General features: G+C 46.9%; 1 pseudogene; it reads right to left on the bottom strand.

Annotated features, from left to right (window-relative positions):
* Window positions 1-266: 266 nt before the first annotated feature.
* On the bottom strand, window positions 267-17,486 carry LOC100823939 (annotated as a pseudogene).
* Window positions 17,487-18,978: the final 1,492 nt, after the last annotated feature.

Genomic DNA, 18,978 nt, shown 5'->3' with positions numbered 1-18,978 from the left:
TCGCTATTGGAGACGACGTAATTAGGCATCTTCGCGTTCTGCTTCCTGCGACTCTTTTTTTTTTTTGCAGGGTGCTTCCCGCGACTCGGCAGGCAACAACGACCATTGACGCCATCCACAGATCCACTGCACTTGAACTGGACTAGATGGAATAGCACGCTTCGCTGCGCCCAGTGTTTTATCAACGATCTTCACAGAATAAACTTAATAGGATTATTTTCATAAATAAGCTTAGTAGGACAATTTTTAACTTCACGGGACCAAAAGATAAAAGATAACTAAATAGAACTAAAACCATTAGCATGGAAAAACCTGGTTTATACGCATTGTTCAGATCAAATACATTCCACTCTTTGTTTGTTACCTACTAAGTATTAAGCACCAGTACATTGTACACCACGCATGAGTAGATTCCTCATGACTTGTGCTAGGATTGCAAAGTCTTACAATAGCAACAATGAGTCAAATTAAGTAGAAGAAAAATCACATATACCGGATCTGGAAGGAGAAAATCACATGACGAGGGGATGTCCATCGGCATCACCTACCATAGGTGGCCCTGGACATTTGCAGTGTCTTCTTGCAATTGCTGTATGGAAACATGTCACAGGATACTTACGATACAATGAAGATCATGGTGAAAAACATACTTCGTTGGATGACCAAAAATACCATCTATTGACTGAAAGTAAAAAAAATCCACGAAGATAAACCTCGATACTAAATTCGCAAGATGGAAGCCAGAAACCATCTTTAACAACACCGTCAAGGCTGGAGCAGCTGCTGAACCAAATTCAAGAGCAGTGGCAACACAGTTAGCAACTATTGACAAAATAAGCACTACAGAAATATGAAGTAGTGTCAAAAGAAAAGAAGCAAAGCCATGCTAATTGAAAACGTACACATGGCATAACCTTGCTAAAAGAAAAGTTTAAATGTGGTAAAAAAAGACAGTAGAAGTAGCTGAGTGATTAACTCATCATATAGTATAGTTAGGTTCCGTATGTTAAGTAATCACAAGGTAACTTCTACAATAGATTCATCCATAGGTATTGTAACACACATGAGCAAATGTCATCTTCTCCTGACATGGATGGATAAGAACTTGAGATGGAGTTCAGGGGACTTTGTGTCAAGCAAGGTGAGCCAGCGCCCAGGGTTCAAACTTGGATTGTGCTCAGTCGTGATGCCTGACCCTGACAATGACATACATAGGCACTCCGACGCCACGTATGTTCCCTAAGAACTCAATAACCATTTGAAGGACATATGCAGGAATGCGGAGCAGCAATTCAACATCTAACTAAGTGCTGCACTACTAAATTTACAACAACGCAGATCAGTTGTTCTGAGCCTGAGCTACTGTTTGTTCACCCTCAGCCTCTCCAACCACTAAGGATCCAGAGCACGAGGTGTGGATGGCGACGTAGGCGACGACGGCGGCGACCAGCGCGATGACATACCCGGACGTGTCCCACTCCCGACTGCTCCCGGCTGCGTACGCGCCCAGAAGGCCCAGCAGGTCCAGCACGATGGCCGTGTTCATGGCGCGGAGCATCTTGTGGTTCTGCAGGGACTCCTGGAGCAGCAGCACCATGACGACGACCGACGCCACAAACGAGGTGGAGTTGCAGTAGAAGAAGGCATGGTACCGGGCCTTGTTCGTGTAGTGCATCACGGGATCCCCCACGGCATACTCACCTGGCAGCGATTCTTGCCATGTGCCCCTGGGCGGCTTCAGGCCGGTCTAGTAGGTGACTCTGGCCGCCAAGATCGCCAGCAGCATCAGGTACTTCTGCCGCTTGGTGTTAGAGTGATCTCCCAGCCGTGTGGGCCCAACAGCCCACCGGGCCTAGATTTGACGCGCCCTGATCGGGGGCGCCCAACCCACTTTGGTTGGCAGGCCCCTGTTACACTGCGCTATATAAAAAGGTGGAGGGCCGGCGGCAAGCAACACGAGGTTGGTCGCCGTGCCGCACACCCCACCGAAAACCCTCCCGATCTAGGTCAGCGCAGCGGTAACGGGAAGCCTCGCCAGCAGCTCAGCCGTTCACCGTCGCTCTCATCCCGATGTCTACCTCGTCAGCCTCGTCATCGCAAGGAGAAGGTAATTCTCTCTCTTTCTCAATCCCGGACCAAGATTATTCACAGCAATTCCTATCTACCCGTGCCGATCTACACCTAGTCGTTTCGTAGAGATTCAACAATGGTATCAGAGCCATCTCTAGGTCGTAGATCTCGTCGGGCTACAAAAAGAAAGAAGAAAAAGAAAGAAATCAAAAAGAGGCAAACCCTAACCCTAAAAGAGAAAAGAACGTTCTTACCCGTGTGGTGGTGCCTGCAGCTGCCACCGGTCGCCGTCAAGGTGGGTCCACGCCAGGAAAAGGGCGGCGTAGTTGACCGCTTGAAGGCGATGCGCGTACCTTTGGGTGCACGCGTGCGCCGGCAAGAGGCCAAGGCCGCCGCCGTGAAAATGCCACACCACGCCGGACGGGGGCTCTTGCTTCCACCGAGAAAGAGAGAGGAGGCACGGGGGGAGGAGAAGGGCTGGCGGCACAGCTCACCGTCGCTCGCCGGCGGGCAGGCGCGCCAGCTGACCCACACGAAAGCTTCTCCCGCCGCCGCCGCCACCGTCAGTGAAAAAAGAAGAGAAAGGGAAAAGCAACTGGGGTTTTGACTAGGCTAGGGTTTTTTGGCCGGGAGAGAGTCTGATCCGGGCGAAACCCGGCTGAGATTGAGCCTGGCGGGGCTCAGCCCTTGATGGGCTGCACGCACGCCGTGGGCCGCGCGCAAAGGAAAGCACGGAAGTGGGCCGCAGCACGGCCCCCCAGCGCGAGAAGAAGGCCGCCCGCGAGCGCAGGATGGGCCGTGGGCCGCGCACGCTGCGGGAGCGCGAGCGCGCGAAAGTGGCTAGAACAGAGCGCGCGTGGCAGGCCGTGGGCCGGGCGCAATTTTGAGCACAAAAGTGTTTTTTTACAGAAGTATTTCTTTAACAGTTTTAGTCCAGTTTTTGCACATTTTGGTATTAATTTTTGTCCTATTCAAACTGAACCAACGAAATGTTTGTTCTAGAAAATAGAAAAGTGCAAAATATTGCTTCCGAAAAGTATAGAGTTATAATTTGTGTTCAATAGTTTCGGCTGCAAATAGAATAAAAGTGTTGTTTAAATTAAAAGAACATGATTAAAAGGTGTTTTATGTTAATTGTGATCATGATTAAAGGTTATAGTGTGTATTTAATACTATTTTCTGCCCAACGATGATATAGATTAAATTGCACAAACAGTTGTATGTATCAATTTTGACCAACGTTGGATTAATGCATGCAATTGTTGTTATCTTCTCACGTCGTTGTGGTTTCGGGAGGGTACTACTTGATGGGCTGCCTCAAGGACGTACCAACCCTCAGGGGTGACAACTACACTGAGTGGAGAAAGAAAGTTGATCTGACCTTTGTTTGTGCCGAGGTGAACTGGGTGGTTGACACTCCATAGCCACCAAAGCTTACAGAGCCAGTCAGGGATGTAAAAGATGATGATGCTGCTTGGGAGAAAAATAAGAGGGAGTATGCTCCATTGGAGATGTCATACACCCTCGAGAACAAAAAGTGGCTCACCGCCAACAAAAAATGCATGGCTTTTATAAAAAAACACAATTGAGCACGCTATTGTGGGCTCAATTGCAGAGTGTGCTTCCGTAGGGGAGTATCTTGAAAAGATTCTTCAAAGATATATGCTATCCAGCTGCTGAAGCAGCTGGTGACAGAAAAATACATAAGAGGAGGACATGGCATAAGAGAGCATATTCTCAGGATGAGCAACATGGCTTCTAAGTTGAAGCCCATGGATGCTGATCTAAAGATTAAGCATGCAATGCTTGTTCACTTGGTTATGGCATCATTGCCAAAAGAGTTTGACACTTTTGTTGTCAACTACAATATGCAACCAGAGCGGTGGGATATTGAAAAGACTATAGCCATGTGTGTGCAAGAAGAGGACATAATTAAATCATCATATGGTGGTTCCCTGAACTATGTGAGGGATAATAAGAAAAAGAACTTCCCTCAAGGCAATCAAAGTTCTCCTTCAAAGTCACATGGTAAAGCTCTCATGCAACATCAACAACAGCAAAAGACTTTTCCAGTGGACAAAGACACAAGCCTCTAATGCAAGAATTCCGGGCATTACAAGAAAAATTGCCCGGAATGGCTAAAGTTAATCATGGCAAAGAATGGTATAAACTCCATTTCCTTTATAAATGAATCCTTGTATACACAGTTTTCGAAATCTACTTGGTGGATTGACTCTGGTGCAATTGTTCATGTTGCAAATTCTTTACAGGGATTCCTTTCGACGCGGACTACGCAAAGAAACGAAAGATGCATTGAAGTTGCAAATGGAGTCAAAGCGGACGTAGAAGCTTTCGACGACATCTCTTTGGAGCTTTCCGATGGATTCACAATCCTGTTTAGAGATGTGTTTTATGTTCCTTCATTACACAGAAACTTGATTAGTGTATCACATTTGGACAAAGTTGATTATGGATGTCATTTTGGACATGGCAAGTGTGCCATATGGTTTAATAATGATTGTGTGGGTGTTGCCTTCCTTCACAATGAGCTTTGTTTGTTATCCATACGTGAAAAAGTATATTCTATGTGTAAAGTGAATGAACATGTTGCCGCGTCGGAAAAAGTACAAAAGAAAAGAAAAAGGACTAATGAATCATCGAATTTATGGCATTGTCGTTTAGGCCATATTTCGAGAGGGAGAATAGAAAGACTTGTTAAAACAGAAATTCTTCCTCCATTAGAGTTCTCAAAAAAAGAGCAATGCGTAGATTGCATTAAAAGAAAGTATGTAAAACAAATAAAAAAGGGTGCAATACATAGCATCAGCACACTCGAATTATTCACACTGACATTTGTGGACCATTTCCTATGAAAAGTGTGGATAGTTATGATTCGTTCATAACATTCACAGACGGCTACTCCCGTTACGGTTACATTTATCCAATAAAATAAAGGTCAGAAGCGTTGGATAAATTCAAAATATTCAAGGCTGAAGTTGAAAATCAGCATGATAAAAAGATAAAGATAGTAAGATCCGACCGTGGGTGGGAGTACTACGGTCGGCACACCCTGTATGGCACGGTCCCTGGACCTTTTGCAAGATCCTACAGGAGACTGGAATAGTTGCCTACTATTCAATGCCGGGCGAGCCTTAGCAAAATGGAGTAGCTGAAAGGCATAACCGTACCCTTATGGATATGGTGCGCAGTATGATGAGTTATTCCACATTACATTGGGATTGTGAATGGAGGCATTAAAAACCGCCATTCACATTCCCAATAGAGTGCCAAACAAGTCGGTGCCCAAAACACCGTACGAGCTGTGGACAGAAAGAGTGCCCTCTCTACAACACCTGCGGTTGTGGGGGAGCCCAGCTGAGGCCAAGACAGTAAGTTGCCATTTCATTGGCTACCCTGAAAGATCAAAAGGTTTTTGTTTCTACTGTCTAGACAGATACACAAAGTTTGTGAAAACAAGACTTTGATCTTGAGGAGAAGAGGGTGCATGCACCTAATCTGATGACTCAGGAGCCATTCTTTTCACTACCTATTGTTGACGCACCGACAATCCCTGAGATTGTGCTGCCGACACCCGTTGCAACTCCACACATGGCAACAATGAGTTAAGGTCCGGAACCTGTCCGTCAGGAGCCGACTCAACCCATTGCTGCACATGAAAGGGAGGTGCAGCAGCCTGAACATGCGCCACATGTAGAGACACATAACGTGCCAGAAATTGAGGCCCCTAGAAGGTCTCAAAGAGTTAAAAAGTCAGCCATTCCAAAAGATTATAAAGGTTATAATACAGAAAGAGTTCATATGAAGAATGATCCCACTTCATATGAAGAAGTCATGAGTAGTTCTCACTCATCGAAGTGGCTGGAGGCCATGGAAGATAAGATGAGATGAGATCGATGAGTTCCAACGAAGTTTGGGAGCCAAAACGGTAGGCTGTAAATGGGTCTACAAAACCAAATATGACTCTAGAGGGAATATAGAAAAATACAAAGCACGACTCATGGCAAAAGGATTTACACAAAGAGAAAGAATAGATTACAATGAGACATTTTCACCAGTCTCATGTAAAGATTCCTTCAGAATAATAATGGCATTAGTGGCGCATTTTGATTTAAAGTTACATCAGATGGATGTAAAGACGGCATTTCTAAACGGGGATTTAGAAGAAAAGGTTTATTTGAAACAACACAAGGATTTTATCATGGAAGGCAAGGAAAACATGTGATGCCGCCTAAAGAAATCCATTTATGGATTAAAGCAAGCCTCTAGACAGTGGTATCTAAAGTTTAATGAGACTATTAAGAAATTTGGGTTTAAAGAGAATGTTGAGGACAACTGCGTTTATGCAAAGTTTAAAAGTGAGAAATATATTTTCCTAATTCTGTATGTGGATGATATCCTGCTTGCTAGCAGCGATGTCAGTCTACTACTAGAAACAAAAAAAAATTTGTCCTCAAATTTTGATATGAAAGATCTTGGTGAAACGCCATATGTCTTGGGCATAGAAATTCACCGAGATAGGAAAAATGGGGTTTTAGGACTATCGCAAAAGGCATATTTAGAAAAGATTCTAAAGAAATATAATATGCATGCGAGCAATGCCACACCTGCTCCTATAGTCAAGGGCGACAGTTTCGGGAAATTTCAATGTCCCAAAAGTCAATATGAGATCGATCAAATGAAATCAGTTCCATATGCTTCGGCCGTTGGAAACCTACACTATGCACAAGTGTGCACTCGCCCTGACTTCGCTTTTATCACCGGGGTATTCAGTAGATATCAAGAAAATCCAGGCATAGAGCACTGGAAAATGGTAAAGAAAGCATTGCGTTATGCGCAACGCACAAAAGACCTCATGCTAACATATAGAAGATCTGATTCCCTAGAGATAAAAGGGTATTCAGATGCAGATTTTGCGGGAGACAGATATGATAGAAAATCCACGTCTGGATATGTATTCACATTCGCAGGCAGGGCTATTTCGTGGAGAAGCTCCAAACAGTCAATAGTTGCATCATCCACGATGTATGCAGAATTTGTAGCATGTTATGAGGCCACGGGGCAGGCGATATGGTTAAAATAATTTATACCCGACTTGAAAGTAGTGAATTGTATCGACAAACCACTAAAGATGTACTGTGACAATCAGCCCGCGGTGTTTTATACTCACAGCAACAAGTCGAGTAATGCTACCAAACCAATAGAGATAAAGTGTTATGTTGTGAAAGATAAAATTCAGGATCACACTATAAGTCTCGATCATATAAAGACAAAGGATATGCTTGCGGATCCGCTTACGAAAGGCCTACCACCCAGTGTGTTCAAGGAACACTTAGCCGACTTGGGTTTAAGAGAAAGCCTATGATTCCTGGATAAAGAATGGCCCGAAAAGAACATAATTTGTTTCAACATGGAAAGGTATGTCGTAGCCGTCTGATTCTATCGGCAATTGAGCTGAGACGATGAAACATGCTCTACGTATTAATCGGTGGTGAAACGAGTAAAGTAAAAAGTATACAGTTAACAGAAATGATCAAGGGGGAGAATGTTAGAGTGATCTCCCAGCCGTGTGGGATTGGGGGCGCCCAACCCACTATGGTTGGCGGGCCCCTGTTACACTGCGCGGACTATTCGACCAATTCAGAGTCAGTGCTAAATTTTGATCCGAAACGGGTCCGTTTGGCGTTATAAGATGAGCACATCAAACAAAGCTACTAATCTAAGCGAAAACTAGACTTGACCACTTGTACGGACTCGCTAGGCATGGTCCCTCACTAGGACGGACAATCCGGCCAAATCGGAGTCGGTGCTAAATTTTGATCCGGAACGTGTCCATTTGAGGTACTAGAATGAGCACACCAAACAAAGCTACTCATCGAAGCGAAACAAGACTAGACCACTTGTACGGACTCGCTAGGCATGGTCCCTCACTAGGACAGACAATTCGGTCAAATCGGAGTCGGTGCTAAACTTCTGCTCGGACTCGGATCCATTTGAGGTACGAGGATGATCACACCAAGCAAAACTACTCATCTAAACGAAACAAAAGTAGACCACTTGTACGGACTCGATAGGCATGGTCCCTCACTAGGATGGATAATTAGGCTAAATCGGAGTCGGTGCTAAACTCCTGGAGCAGCAGCATGATGACGACGACGACCGACGCCACAAACGAGGTGGAGTTGCAGTTGAAGAAGGCATGGTACCGGGCCTTGTTCGTGTAGTGCATCACGGGATCCCCCTCGGCATCCTCACCTGGCAGCGATTCCTGCCATGTGCCCCCGGCGGCTTCAGGCCGGCCTGGTAGGTGACGCCGGCCGCCAAGATCGCCAGCGGCATCAGGTACTTCTGCCGCCTGGAAACTCTCTTAAATGCTACCGCTGGGATTGGTCTTGGACGAGCTTTCTCCTCCACTTTGAGTAGAGGAAGAAGATGACTTGTTGCTTTATTGCTGCCACTGCCTCCAGAGCTTGACCCAGAGGAGGGCCCTTCGTCTCCACTGAGATTGGGTTTGGCGCAAAATTTGATGACGACAATCAGCTGAATGACAATGAAGGCAACTACTGCGCCGACGAGCACGAAGACGTAGATTGAGGTGCGCAATTCCCGGGCGCTCCCGGCGGCATAGGCGCCCATTAGGCCGAACAGGGCGACCATCATGCACGCGTAGAGCGCGTAGCACTGTATCCCCGGCCGGTACATGATCGCGTTCACCAGAATGATGATGAGCGCGACGGACGCCATGAAGCTCGTCCAGTTGCAGTAGAAGAACGCCTTGTACCATCTCTGGTACTAGCCCTTTTGGTCCTCGAGGATCAGGGAACCGGGTTCTCCATGGGCGCTCTTCGTCCAGAAGCCGCCTGGTGGGGTCAGCCCGGCTTGGAAGGTGATGGTGGCCACCAGGATCGCCAGGAGCAGCAGCAGTTAGCGCCTCTTGTCGATCTTCCTCTTCTTCTCGTCATTCAGCTCCTCGGTGTCCAGCGTGAAGAAGACGACGTGGATCACCACGTAGACAAGAACAGCGCCCGCCAAGGCCATGACGTAGATGGAGGTGCTCAATTCTCGGCAGCTCCTGGCGGCGTAGGCTCCGATGAGGCCAAACAAGTCCAAGATCATGGCCACCTCCAGTGCGTGCCCTCTGACAAGGCTCGTGTTCTGGACCAGGAGGATGACGACCAAGGACGCCACGAATGCTGTGGAGTTGCAGTAGAAGAACACCTTGTAGCGCGCAGCGTGCTTCCACAGGAGTATCGGGTCGCCGGCTTTGTACGACCCTTTCGGGCCGTTGGCTAGCCAGATGCTGCCAGGCGGGTCCATGCTGGCTTGGTATGTGTGCAACGACCTGACTTGTCTCATGGGCCTAATGTAGCTAATGGGCCGTTGGGTGTGAGCCCTCGCCTGCGTGCGTCTTCTTAGGTCTGCTTCCTGCATGCGTGCAGCTCATCGATTGAGATGTAAGAACAAGGAACAACCTTGAACTCCCTTCTTCCTAATGATGCTACTCTGCCTCTTTCAAATTCTGATTTCTGCTTGCGATTTCCACACCCTGGCGTGACGCGAGGGAGTGCACCAGCCTAGGTTGGTTGCAATGTGATGGTCGCCGCGAGGGTGGCAAGCAGCAAGATTAGAGACTTTGCCTTCTCAATGCTTTCATTCTTGTTGCATGTGTCCACCTCACCGGTGTGGACAGTGCCGTCGCCTAATTTTGCCTTCTCAATGCCTTCGTTCTTGTTGCCAGGACTCTGCTTGTTGCTGCTTTTGTCCACCTCATTGGTGCTCCCATGTCCGCCTAATGTTGCCAAAGATTCGCGCGCAGGCGATGGGCTGAAAATCGCAGAGAGAGAGAAACAGAGTTAATTTTAGGACGGAGCAGACCACGGGATGGAAAATTCTGAATTTTGTTGAGCACGGTTGCTTACCCATCAGTCTGGTTTTGTTGGCATCCTCTTTCTTTCAGCCAAAGCGACACGCGTGCGGATATGCTTCGGAGCCGTAACCAGGATCTGCTGTTCTTGAGAGGATCCGAGACGAGCACCATGATGACCATAGTGAGAAAGATGTAGGTGGGGACAGCGGCGACCAGAGCCAAGATGTAGGCCGTGGTTGTTGGAAAATTAAGCAATTTCGAGAATAACAATTCAATGAATAATTTCAGAATATAGATCATGATGACAGTAGCAACTAGCAGACGCATCTCGAAAATACTAGAAGAATTAAACAGCCCAACGAACAACAATATGATCTCGCAGATCATAACTAAACAACAGATCGAATCACAATGTACGTACTATTGCGGTGAAGAGGAAACCCCTGCTATTACGTTCACTTGACGAAGTTATTGATGAAGAAGACGGCGGCGCGTCGCGCACCCGCCGGATCGAGAAGGCAGACGACCCGTGGTTGCAGGGAAGCGAATAGTCGCGCGGAGCGCTTCCCAAAAACCTTATTCGCCCTCTCCCGTACAGGATCGCAAAGGTGAAAGGTTCCGGAGATCTGCTCTCCCAATCGCTGGTGCACGCCGGCGCTCGCGATGGAGTAGACTACGACGACGACGCAAAAGCGAGAGACAAGCAAAACCCTAGCGCGGTTGTGTTGCGTACTGATTGGAGGGACGGGCGGCTGTATATATAGTCACGTAGGTATATGTCGGTTTGGTTTAGGAAACTTGAACCGACTCCACAAAATCTGCACGCGTCCGTAACAGATTCCAAAAATACCTCGCGCGCGTGACAAAAAGATAAGAGGCCCGGCCCGGCCCGGTACGGCACAGCATGGCACGAACTCGAACTCAAACTCGAAATCGATTCATGAAACGCGGCGCGCGCGTCATGATGAGGCGAGCGTAGGAGGAGGAGGAGCGCATATGTGGATTTTCCTTGCTCACTTGCTCAATAGGTGAGAAGCAACATCCCTCGTATGTTGGTCTCACTCACTCTAAACTAGTAAGGTAGGACTATTCTCTCCTCACTCCCCTCATCCCACTTCATGAATGGGCCTTTGAGATTTTTCAGAATTATTAAAATTGGGCTTGGGCTGATCAGGCCCAGAACACAAATTCTAACAATCTCCCACCAGATCTCAAATACCCATTTAGAGATTTACCTGTTCTCGCTACTTGTTTATATACAAGTGTTTCAGCAGAGACTGTTAAGTTGAACTTCTGTCTAGAACTTTAAGTTACATCCATCCACACTCACAATGGACTAAGCCTTGAAATGCAAACTAGCGTGAAATACATTTCACTCAGAGTCAACCAGTACTAGGCTATTAGTAGTCTACCCCGCGGGTGGAGCATATGCGTCATACTCCGTGGTCTCTTCATGAATTACTAGAGATCACCCAAATCTCATAGACTGCGACATTAGACAGTCGGACTCATATAGGTGTGTTCTTTCAAGAATACTCTGTAGGACAGCATTTTTCGCTACTCATAGCCGCAATGAACACATTAAGGCATGTCGCCAACCTGCCTTACAACAATTTGAGAGTCGCACATCTTCACATAGAGAGGGTTATAACATACTCTCCTCTATTATACCGATAGCTTTGTTCTTCCCAGATCCAACTTCACGGGATCTCCAATCACATAGGTTGGGTTACCACTACAGCACAACATTCATGGGTCTCAACCCCATCTCCCTCAATGCACTCTCTATCACATTACGTGATAGTCCCTTGGTAAAGGGATCTGCCAGGTTTTTCTCTGTTTGAATATATGTGACAGTTATCACTCCGGAGTTTTTCAATTTCCTGACAGACCGCACACGTCTCTTCACGTGTTTTGATGACTTCGCGTTATCTTTTGAACTGTTTACTTGAGTAATAACCGTTTGATAATCACAGTTCATCAGAATAGCCGGCACTGATTTTTCAACCACCGGCAAGTCCACTCTGCCTCAAAGGTGGCTGTATCTAAAGCAGCAAGCTCTGCTTTCATAGTTGACCTCGTCAATATGGTATGTTTGCAAGATCTCCATGATAATACACCACCACCAAGTATGAAGGCATACCCGGTTGTGGCGTAGAGATCATCTGCTTCAGAGATCCAGTTCGAATCACAATATCCCTCAAGCACAGCTGGATGCCCTGAATAATGTATTCCATAACTCATCGTACCTTTTAGATAGCGCAATATCCTTTCTAGTGCACGCCAATGATCTATACCCGGGTTTGATGTGAACCTACTCAATTTGCTCACAGCAAAAGAGATATCAGGCCTCGTAGCGCTAACTAAGTACATAAGGGAACCGATTATTTGAGAGTATCTCAATTGATCTTTCCCTTCTCCATTGTTCTTTCTGAGTATCACGCTGGGGTCATAAGGTGTTGGCGAAGGTTTGCTGTCAGTAAAACCGAAGCGACTCAAGACCTTCTCAACATAGTGGGATTGCAACAAAGTAATTCCACTCTCATCTTTAACCAGCTTAATGTTAAGAATAACATCAGCCTCTCCCAGATCTTTCATATCAAAGAAATTTGATAGAAACGACTTGACCTCATTTATCACTTTTACGTTTGTACCAAAAATCAGAATATCATCCACGTACAAACACAATATAACACATTCGGCCCCACCATGGCGATAGTACACACATCTATCGACCTCATTAATGACAAAGCCTGCAGAAGTTAAAGTTCTGTCAAACTTCTTGTGCCATTGCTTAGGTGCTTGTTTTAGTCCATACAAAGATTTTAGTAACATGCGCATCTTTCTCTCTTCACCCTTTACCACAAATCCATCTGGCTGATCCATGTAAATTTCCTCTTCCAACTCTCCGTTAAGGAAAGCTGTCTTTACGTCCATTTGATGAACGACAAGACCATAGGAGGCAGCCAGGGATAGCAGTACTCGAATGGTAGTAAGTCTAGCAACGGGTGAATAGGTGTCAAAGTAATCTTTGCCTTCTTTCTGAGTGTAGCCTTTCGCCACAAGCCATGCCTTATACTTTTCAATAGTACCGTTAGGCCTTAGCTTCTTCTTGAACACCCACTTGCAACCTACTGGCTTACAACCGTGGGGTCGTTCAGATAGCTCTCAAGTCCCATTAGAAAGAATGGAGTCCATCTCACTCTGGAAAGCTTCTTTCCAGTCATTTGCATCCGGAGATGCATATGTCTCTGCAATGGTTTTGGGAGTATCCTCCACAAGGTACACAATGAAGTCATCACCGAAGGATTTTGCAATCCTTCGTCTCTTACTCCTGAAGGAGCTTCATTGTCATCCTTCTCAACATCATCCTCAGGATGTTCAGATTCATTATCAGATGTATTAGATCCAGTATGCTAGACCCAGGTAATATTTCAGAGAAAAATTCTAGTAATGCTATGCATATCTTTCATAAGAAAAATATGCTCAAAAAATGTTGCATCACGAGATTCTATAATAGTATCAACATGCATATCAAGTACCTCGGATTTAACTACCAAGAATCTATAGCCCACGCTCCGCTGAGCATAGCCTAGAAAGATACAATCCACTGTTTTCGGTCCGAGCCTGCGTTTCTTGAGAATTGGAACGTTGACCTTCGCCAAACATCACCAAGTGCGCAAGTAAGAAAGTGATGGCTTTCTTCCAATCCACTCCTCGTAGGGAGTCTTCTCTTTATTTTTGTTTGGAACTTTATTCAGGACATGACATGAAGTCAGTAGCGCCTTCCCCCACCATGCCTTAGACAAACTGGCAGTGGCTAACATGAAATCCACCAAGTCAGTCAGCGTACGGTTTTTTCTCTCAGCGACCCCGTTCGATTGGGGAGAATAGGGAGGCATCCTCTCATGAATAATACCATGTTCCGCACAAAACTCATCAAATACATTGGAGAAATACTCGCCACCACGATCCGACCTAAAACGTTTGATCTTTCTCTCCATTGATTTTCAACTTCAGCCTTATAGATTTTAAAGTAGTCTAAAGCCTCATCTTTAGTTCCCAACAAATAAACATAGCAGAATCTAGTAGCATCATCAATTAACGTCATGAAATACCGTTTTCCACCTTTTGTCAACACACCATTCATCTCACAAAGATCAGAATGTATGAGTTCTAGAGGTGCCAGATTTCTCTCCTCGGCCGCTGTGTGGGACTTTCGAGGTTGCTTTAATTGCTCACAACTATGGCACTTAGAACCTTTGGCAATGGTGAAAGTAGGAATTAAGCTCATAGTGGATAGCCGAGACATTAAACCAAAATTAATGTGACATAAATGAGAGTGCCAAACACTTGCATTATCATTAACACTGCCACAAATATGGTTCACTGACATATCACTAAAATCAGAAAGGGAAAAACGGAACAAGCCTCCGCACTCATAGCCTTTACTAATAAATTGTCCATGTTTGGACACAACTACTTTATTAGACTCTAAAACTACCTTAAAACCATCTCTGCATAAAAGGGAACCACTAACGAGATTCTTGCTCATGGAGGAAACAAGCATCACGTTCCTTAGCCGCACGATCTTTCCCGAAGTAAACTTCCGATCGACCGTACCAACACCACGAACAGCTGCATGCGATCTGTTCCCTATCAAGACGGTTGAATCCCTTCCATGCTGGTAAGAAGTAAACAAAGAGATGTCAGAACATACATGAACATTAGCACCCGTATCAATCCACCAACATGAAGATTGAAATACTGAAAGGACAGTAGGTAAAATACCGTACGTGTCAGTGTTGCTAGCGGTCACGACATTGACAGTCCTCTGCCCCCTTTTCCCTCTCCGATCTGCACGATCAGGATAGTCTCTGGAAAAGTGGCTGAGCTCTCAACAGGTGAAACAATTCATCTCGCCTTTGTTTACTTTCTTCTTCTTGAAGGTAGTAGTCTGCGCAGGCTTGTTGTTGTTAACAACAGCGGACTTCTTCCCTTTGTTCTTTCCGTTGCCGCGAAAGTTCCTCTGTACCATATTGGCGTTAGACGGAAAATCAGCAGCCTTTTTAGTGGTGTCCTTAACCCAAGCTTTCTCTTCAACATCAAGGGATGCTATCAGTTGTTCAACTGATATCTCTTGTCTCTTGTGTTTTAGAGACATGGCGAAGTTCCTCCATGCGAGAGGTAACTTTGCAATAATGCAACCAGCCAAGTACTTGTCCGGTAAATCACACTTGAGAAGCTTGAGCTCTCTCACAATGATCTGAATCTCATGCGCCTGTTCAACTACAGAAACGGTTATCCACCATCTTGTAGTCGTTCAGCGACTCCATGGTATACAGTTCACTGCCTGCATCGGTTGCACCGAATTTAGCATCCAGTGCATCCCACAGCTCCTTCCCGTCTTCTATGTGCATATACACATCACAAAGATGGTCAGAAAGAACACTCAGAATGCATCCTCTAAAGGCAACATTGGCATCCTGAAAAAAATTCTGAGCTTCCTCAGATAAATCTCCCTCTGGCTTGCCGTCTGTCACCCAGAATACTTTCAGAGTCTGCAACCAGAGCAGGGCCTTTAATTGCCATCTTTTGAAGTACATGCCGGAATGTTTATCCGGCTTCAATGCATCGGCTAAACCCATAGTTCAATCAGGAAATTGCCTACAATAAGGTTTTTGGATTGTTGGACAATTAAGCAATTTCGAGAATAACAATTCAATGAATAATTCCAGAATATAGATCATGACGATAGTAGCAACTAGCAGACGCATCTCGAAAATACTAGAAGAACTAAACAGCCCAACGAACAACAATATGAACTCGCAGATCATAACTAAACAACAGATCGAATCACAATGTACGTATGGTTGTGGTGGAGAGGAAGCCTTTGCTGTTACGTTTGCTTGACGAAGTTGTTGATGAAGAAGACGGCGGCGCGTCGCGCACCCGCCGGATCGAGAAGGCAGACGACCCGTGGTTGCGGGGAAGTGAGCAGTCGCGCGGAGCGCTTCCCAAAAACCTTATTTGCCCTCTCCCGTACAGGATCGCAAAGACGAAAGGTTCCGGAAACCTGCTCTCCCGATCGCTGGTGCACGCTGGCGCTCGGGATGGAGTAGACTACGACGACGGCTCAAAAGCGAGAGACAGGCGAAACCCTAGCGCGGTTGTGTTGCGTACCGATCGGAAGGACAGGCGGCTGTATATATAGTCACGCAGGTATAGGTCGGTTCGATTTAGAAAACCTGAACCGACTCCACAAAATCTGCACGCGTTCGTAACAAAAATCTGCACACGTCCGTAACAGATTCCAAAAATACCTCGCGCGCGTGAAAAAAGATAAGAGGCCCGGCACGACTCGAACTCGATCCATGAAGCGCGGCGCGCGCGGCGGGACGAGCGGAGGAGTAGGAGGAGGAGCGCGTGGGGATTTTACTTGCTCATTTGTTCAATAAGTGAGAAACAACATTCGTTACATGTTGGTCTCATTCACTCTAAACTAGTAAGATGGGACTATTTCCTTCCCACTCCTCTCATCCCACTTCATTAATGGACTTTTGAGATTTTTCAGAATTTATTAAAATTAGGCTTGGGTTAATCAGTCCGACAACACAAATTCTAACAGCGGTGTCCGCCTCCCGTGAGCTCCCGGCGGCGTAGGAACCCAGGAGGCTGAGCAGGGCCACGAGGATGAAGCCGTACAACTGCACCTGGGCGTGGAATCTCTGCAGCCTCTGGCCCAGGAGCATGACGATGACGAAAAGCGACGCGACGAATGCCGTGGTGTTGCAGTAGAAGAAGGCCATCAGACGCTGGGACTGCTGGGCCTGCAGTGTCGGGTCGCCGGCGTCGTGGTGGCCATCTTTGTCGCCACGGAAGCCGCCGGGCGGGCTGAGGCCGGTGGCGTAGGAGATGCCCGTGGCGAACGTGGCCAGCAACAGCAACACCTTGCGTGAGGAGGGCGCCGTGTCTGGTTCCAATGGTGGTGCCGGTGCTTACCTGGCCAGGAGGATGTGGATGCCGACGTAGGCGGCAAGCGTGACCACCAGCGTGGAGGCATAGACGGTGGTCGGCAGGTCCCGGCAGCTGCCCGTGGCGTACGCCCCCATGAGCGCCAGCAGGTCCAGCACCATGACGAACCGGAGCACGGCGAACCAGACCGCGTTCCTCTTCTTGCTCAGGACGAGGAGGAGGAGGAGGTTCACCACGAGCGACGCCATGAAGGCGGTGGCGTTGAAGTAGAAGAAGGCGAGGTACCGGGCAGAGTGGAAGAGGATCGGGACACCGGCCTCATCTCCAGTGTCGGTGTTGTTCTCCTCCCAGACACCCCCCGGCGGGCAGAGCCCCGCCGCGTAGGTCGCCGTGGCCACCAGCGTGGCCACCAGCATCAGGTACTTCCGCAGATAATACTCCCACAACGGCTCGAGCTCGATGGGCGGCGGCGTTTCTCTGCCCTGGCTCTGTCTGGACTCCAAATTTTCAATGTTCGCCGCCGCCATTTTCCTAGGCTTAGTTAGCTAGCTCTGTGACTCTGTCTCTCTTTCCTCAGGTGCGAGGGTATATGGGAGGAAGATGCCGATGGATGATGAGCGATGCTGCGCTCGTGCCATGGCAAGGCATATATACCCGCCATGGTCGGGCTCATCTAACACACCGGACTAGCTAAACTGTATTATTGGTGTACATTTGATGCCGTGTAGTACACTGAACGTCGTCTCGTCTTCCTGCGCAGCAACATCAGAAGTATATTAAGGCCGCACATGAATCCGTCCTACTATGTGTATCCATGCATCCCGAGCGTTTGGGTCTAATGGCTCATAACGAGGTTTTAGCCTTCGATTCATACCTAAGGTCTCAGATCCAGAACGTAGTTAATTTGCAAAAGGCGCCCGCCTGCAGCGTGGTACCTTTAGCTTGGTCGTGTCATCTACACTGCTCCCTCCGTCCAACCAAGGATGTCTCAACTTTGACTGACTTTAAATGAATCTACACACCAAGTCACGTGTAGATACATCCAAATTTTAACAAACTTGAATCATCTTTTATTGGATGGAACGAGTACTAGAAACTTGGAGTTTTCTGTAAGCTCACGCCTTCACCTAGAGCTGATTTCAGCTCACACAGTAAAGTCGTGAACAGTGAACTCTAGTACAAAATGGTTTTTGTGCAAAAAAATTTGAGAAATACACCTTACCTAGCGTTTAGTTCGTCCGGTAGGTAAAGGAAGCCACGTGGGTCGAAGAGAAGCTGTGCTGTGCCAGTTTTTCGCTTTCCCGCGAGTGAATTGGCCAGTGGCGCCGGATACTTTCGGGACGTGGAAATAGAGCCCTCATAAGCGCGTCAGAAAATTGGGCAACCCCTCCTCTACCTTTAAAAAATCCCTTCTTTCTTCCTCAAATCCACCACTCCTCTTTCTCCCCCAAATCCTCTCTAGGTAGGCCACAGGTTTTGCAATTAACAACAGTTGCCCTAAAATCCGAAGGCCGATGCCCCCAATCTATCACCTCGTGTGAACCGTAATACAGCCTCCATGATAATTCCAGGATTATCTTTTTTGCAATTAGCGTTTTTTCAGTTTGTAAGGCGTTTCTAGCGTCTGATCCGCCCATTAATCTTAGTCTTTCGTATGCCACTGCATATTAATTCTCAACCGGTGATTAGCTGGCGGAGAGAAAAAGCGTCCACGTGCTGAACACGAACATTTTTTACCGCACTACTACAGAAAGGTTTATCAATAACGGTCGAAAAACAACATCAGTAACGGTCGGGGCCGCCGTTGCTAACTTCGTGTTACTGATGATGTGCATCATCAGTAACGGTTGCTACGACCGTTACTGATGTGCCATCATCAGTAACGCTCGCAGGGACCGTTACTGATATCATCAGTAACGTGATATCAGTAACGGTCGCAGTGACCGTTACTGATGTATATATACATCAGTGCCGGGCGGGATGACATGACCGTTACTGATGTATATATCATCAGTAACGGTCGCGTTGCCACATCAGTGTCGGTCGAG

Source organism: Brachypodium distachyon, chromosome 1 (genome assembly GCF_000005505.3).
Source record: "Brachypodium distachyon strain Bd21 chromosome 1, Brachypodium_distachyon_v3.0, whole genome shotgun sequence".
Classification (NCBI taxonomy): Eukaryota; Viridiplantae; Streptophyta; class Magnoliopsida; order Poales; family Poaceae; genus Brachypodium; species Brachypodium distachyon.
The sequence above is the reverse complement of the archived record's forward strand: the minus strand, read 5'-3'. Positions and strand labels throughout refer to the sequence as shown.